Raw genomic sequence first — 5768 nt, 5'->3', positions numbered from 1 at the left:
CTTTGGATCAGCCCCGCCTCTTCACTAAAGGACACTCAGCACTTTTTTTTTTTTTTTTTTTTTTTTTTTTTTAATACTTTTGGTCGGCAACAATTCGTATTTTTATCGACATGTCCATGACAATGAATGGTCCCCACAAATAAGTGGATGATTAATGTGCGAATAATTGGATTGAAAATGAGAACCTTAACCCTTCCCAGGTGCTCCCAGACTCTAGCCCAAAGTCTGGAATTGGGTCTGGCATGGATGGATGAGCAGATGGATGGATAATGACAATATACAGTAATTGGAAAAACCTAAATGCTTTACCGATGTTTTTTTGTTTTTTTGTTTTTTTTTTGTATTGAATTAATGTGAAGGGCAAACAAAAAGTTGTTTCCAGTGGCATAACTTTGGTGTCAAAGGTGGGGGGAACAAATGTGACTTTTTTTACCGACCCCGGCGTTTCTTTTTTCCTTTTTCCAATGTTGATGAATTTGATTTCATTTTCATTTCCAATCGGGTGTACTTTGAGCAGGGGTCTGCGAAGAGCTTGGGAGGGGCAGGTGCTCGAAGTCAAAAAGGGGGCACATGGAAAACATTTCCTAATTGTGGAAACTAGATCAATATAAAAGTCACCAGACTCCAAAGTCAGCCTGTAAGGAGGCCGTCGGGTTCTGCTGAGGTAAGTACGACCTACGGCCAAGTCACTTTCTGCAAGCCCATTTGTAGCCATTTTCTTCCATGAACGTTCTGAACTCCTCTGACACTAGCTGTGGGCCATTATTATGTTGAGGTTAGACCAAATCGGCTGAATACGGACCTGAGCTCTCTGGTTCTCTCTGCAGATGTGCTCTTCAAGGCAGCTACTTCTGGCCATTTACTACGAGCATCAATGACCACGAAAAACATTTGGTTCGTTAATGGTTCCGCAAAGTCAATGTGAACTCTTTGCAACGGTTCTTCAGGGCAGCTCCACGGATGTAAGGGAGACAGTTGTGGGATGTTTCTTCCTTTTTGGCAGTCGGTGCATGACCTTGCTTTCTCCTCTACGGCTGCATCCGGGCGAGGCCACCAGAAATAGCTCCGTGCCATTTCTTTCATCCGCACCATTCCGCAGTGTCCCGCATGAAGCTCAGCAAGCACTTTCTCTCTCAGCGGTGGCGGAATGATGAAACGATAGCCCCACAAAAGGCATCCATTTCGGACGGAAAGTTCATCTCGTCGCACCAGGTACAGCTTGAAAGCGGGTGACATCTCTCCTCTCCTACCCCGAGTGATGATATCAACAACCTCGGACATAACGGGGTCTTCACGTGAACTGAGGTGACTGGAGCAGCTGCCATTTCCGTGTTGTGGTTTTGTTGAGCAGTACAACGTAGTAACGCTTTTAACATGTTAGCCAGGTTGGGCGTAAATCTTGTATACTATGTCAACAATCCAAGAAAGGACTTCAACTGACTCGAAGTTTTGGGAGATGGCTGCGTCCACAATAGCCTTCACCTTAGACGGTGCCTTGTGGAGACCTCCGCTGTCAATCACATCTCCCAAGTATTCAACAGAAGGCTGGAAAAACTCAACATTTGTCTCATTGCACCGTCAACCCCTATTCTCCCAGACGTTGTAGTGTCGCATCCAGATGACGTAAATGTGACTGCTCATCTGGCCCTGTAATGAGCAAGTAATCCTGGTAACACTGAACCCCTGAAAGGCCACTACACAACTCCTAACACTGGTACAGACTCACCAGTCTATGTCATCAACTCCAATTTAGTCTTTCGAAGAAATGGATTCCCCCTCTTCCTGGTTCCTTTTACGGAATCTGAACCTCTCTGCAATGAGCAGCGGCTTTGGTGCATAGTGATTTTTTAAATATAGCCACTATTTCCTCATATGACTTGTTTCCTGGCCTGTCTGGTCGTACCAGACTACGCAGCAGGTTGAATGTTTTTCCTCCCATAATACTCAGAAACGTTGGGACTACAATATCCCCTTTCAATCTTGTTCGCTAGAAGAAAGTACTCAAACCTCTCGGTATATAAAGTCCATTGTTCTCCATTTACGTCAAATGGCCCCATATGTCCGACCAGCGAGGCCATCTCAGCAGTAAGTCTTGCGGTAACTTATACTTTCCACCGCGGAGAAATCTTCCCCTCCCGCTGCAGCGACGTCCTCCTTCGAACGCGAACGCGGCCATTATCTCACCGCACCGCCCGGTCGGCCACGACGTCGCGTAATACACCCGTGAATGAACGTTTTTAAACGCGGACTTCTTATTACCATGCCGAAAACAACAAACGTGAGGTCGTACCTCGTGGCCAGTTTTGTTATATGCTTGTCTATGAGAGTATAACAATCAATGAAGACAGGGGAGACGGGAAGCCATTAACACCTGCGTTTTTATTCTCTTTACTCAACGTGATGACGTCACCATCACCATCTCCCAGCGCGCATCGCGGCATATGTTCCTGCATTCCTGCCTTGCCTCCCTGCTTCCCTGCACTTGGGTCCCTTACCGTTTTGCTTCCAACACCACATTAAACCAAAAACTCTGACAAAATGAACCGACCACACAAGGACCCAGGAGGTAAGCACACGGTGTAGCCCTGCACGCCGCCAGTCTGCCTCCCAGCACGCTCGGCATGCTGACAGAGCCCACCTTCAGCCTGTAAGCCCCATCGTTCTTTCTTCTGTCCTTTTCCCCGAGTTGCCCCAGTTATTCACAAAGCCCTAACATTTGCCCTTCACCTATTTCCCCGCCCCCCCCCCCCCCTCCCAGATTTTTCAGATTGTCAAGATGGCCCCATTTTAGTTAACCCCCTCTCCGATTCAGACTCCAATTTTGATTTGATTTTTAATTTTTTTCCCCCTATTTTTTCTCGTCCCAGTCAATTTTTGCCAAGAGTTCCTTTTTCTGATCTCTCTGAGTCCACGCCAAAGGGCTTTCCAGCTGACCTTTACTTTGGCATCCGGCTGGCCATCTATTTGGGACCTCCGCTTGGTGGCCAACGGAGGCGCCCAAGTAAAGGTCAAGTTTCATTGTCATGTCATTCTGCCCCCATTTCAAAGCCACATAATTTATTACTTGTTTCCACACCTCGTTCCACGCCCGTCCCATCACGTCCTCCCAAACCTGCCTCAAAGTCACTTCGTTCCGTTCCAAATTCCTCACCTCATCTCGTACCACCCGTGTTTCCTAGTTCACCTTCCCGGGTTCCTGCACACCCTGCCCCTGTTTCCTGTGCTCCCCAATGGCGGCAGGCTGAAAAAAACAATGGAGACATCGGCAGGTGCAGCAGACCCCCGTGCCTGCTCCTCGGCGGCAGCAGACTCCAGCTCCTGCGGCGCACGCCGTGGGGCCGCCACCCAATCCTGCTCCGGCACCGCGTGCTGTGCGGCTGCCACCCGACCCTCATGTCTGGCCCGCGCATTGCCTTTTTTGTCGGGCATCATGGCCATCCACCTGAACGGGCCCGTGGAAACATTTGTGCTTGGCGTCCTGGCCGACCAACTGAACTGTCCAGCTAAGCACCTCAGGTCTGGCGTCCTAGACGGCCACCAGACTGGCCCCCGATGTGCATACCCTGAACCCTCCTCCAGTCCCCCTTCCACCTGCCCTGTGTTGTGGAACATTTTATTTGACTTTTGGGGATGTCTGGGATCTGTCCCTTAAATGCGGGGTGCTACGTTTATGGTCTGTGTTAAGTTTTTTTCATGGTTTCCTGCATCCAAGAACTCTGAACATTACCACTAAAGCTACACTATATTAACTAAATAATACAATGAATATGACAAAATATAACTGATTCCATATTACTTTGTATTTGACATGCGTAAGCTCAATTGTATTCGGAGAGATTTTTCTTTATCAAGAACATGTTCTCCCCGTGCCTGGGGGGAGACTGAGGTGGTTTTAATTCATCCAATCATCATCAGCGATCACACACCAATTTCTAAATTTCTAAAAGTTGAATCAAATTTGGGACCCCCCCACCAACATGGCGCTTCAACACGTCCCTACTGATGGACCCAGATTTTGATTCTTTTGTGAGGATGGAATGGGATGAGTTTCTCCAACCATATCCCCATCTCTGTTGTGGGAAACCGGTAAAGCTGTTTTGAGAGGTCGAATCATATCATATTCTTTGTATAAGAAAAAACAAGAACAAAAATTGGAAAATGGTATTGAGGAAAAAATAAAACACCTCACAGAAGAAGATGCAATTAATCCGATAGATGCGCTTAGAAACCAACTTCAAAAGGCAAAACATCACTTAGACGTCATCTTATCAGAAATAACAGATTTTCTACAACAGTTACGATACACTGAGTACAATAATAAATCATAAATTTCTCAAGAACACACTTTACTCAGTACACAATGCATACAATGGGTTTCTCTCCATCTAATATATGCCTGCAATGCACCAAATATACCCCAGACAACTATTTTCATGCTATATGGGAATGTACACCAATTCAATGCTTTTGGTCTTCAGTTATACAAAAAAAAAACTCTCGTACATTTGAAACTGCAGGATTCCACTTTGCCCAAGATTGTGCATACTTGGCGATTTAGGCATCATTGACCTCCCTAATAAACATTCGCAATCATTACTTGTCGCGAGGTTTTCCGCGAAGAAAACAATTCTACTAAACTGGAAAAACAAACAAGCTATTAACATCAATCAGTGGCTAAATCTCATCATAGAATATATTGCGTTAGAAAAATATCAGCAGAATGAAAAAAATAAATTACGTATATACGTAGATAGCTGGTCCCCTTTCTTCAACGTGCTTTCAAAGATGTTTTTGCTTTTTATAAATTAACCAAGTAGTATTTGGCCAATCTAATTAGTTTGTGTTGGCACTTCAAAAAAGACATAGTAATTTACAAACTGAGAAAGCGTGAACCGTAGGGGCTTTCACGGTTTGAATTGTCATGCAAATTAATTTCAGTCTCCCCTCCTTGAGCCGTCACCTTATCGTGGTGGAGGGGTTTGTGTGTCCCAATGATCCTAGGAGCTAAGTTGTCTGGGGCTTCACGCCCCAGGTAGGGTCACCCATGACAAACAGGTCCTCGGTGAGGGACCAGACAATGCACGGCTCAAAGACCCCTTATGATGACAACAAACGATGGACTTGGTTTTCCCTTGCCCAGACACGGGTCACCGGGGCCCCCCACTGGATCTAGGTCTGGTGGTGGGGCTCGAAGGCGAGCGCCTGATGGCCGGGCCGAAAGGGTAACGTGGGTCCCCCTTCCCATGGGCTCACCACCCGACCCCAATGGGCACACCCATTGGGGTCGGGTGCAGTGCGAGCTGGGCGGTGGCCGAAGGCGGGGACCTCGGCGATCCGATCGCCGGCTACAGAAGCTGGCTCTAGGGACGTGGAATGTCACCTCTCTGGCAGGGAAGGAGCCCGAGCTGGTGTGTGAGGTCGAGAAGTTCCGACTAGATATAGTCGGACTCGCCTCCAAACACGGCTTGGGCTCTGGTACCAGTCCTATTGAGAGGGGTTGGACTCTCTTCCACTCTGGAGTTGCCCACGGTGAGAGGCGCCGAGCAGGTGTGGGTATACTTCACTGCGGACGCCGCACCGATCCGCCTGTCGATCTACCGTTCCATTCTTCCCTCACTCCTGAACAAGAACCCAAGATACTTGAACTCCTCCACTTGGGGCAGGATCTCATCCCCGACCTGGAGAGGGCGCGCCACCCTTTTCCGACTGAGGACCATGGTCTCAGATTTGGAGGTGCTGATTCTTTCTTTGTCTTTGTAAACAGTATC

This window comes from Phycodurus eques, chromosome 10, assembly GCF_024500275.1.
Source record: "Phycodurus eques isolate BA_2022a chromosome 10, UOR_Pequ_1.1, whole genome shotgun sequence".
NCBI classification, from domain to species: domain Eukaryota; kingdom Metazoa; phylum Chordata; class Actinopteri; order Syngnathiformes; family Syngnathidae; genus Phycodurus; species Phycodurus eques.
The sequence above is the reverse complement of the archived record's forward strand: the minus strand, read 5'-3'. Positions refer to the sequence as shown.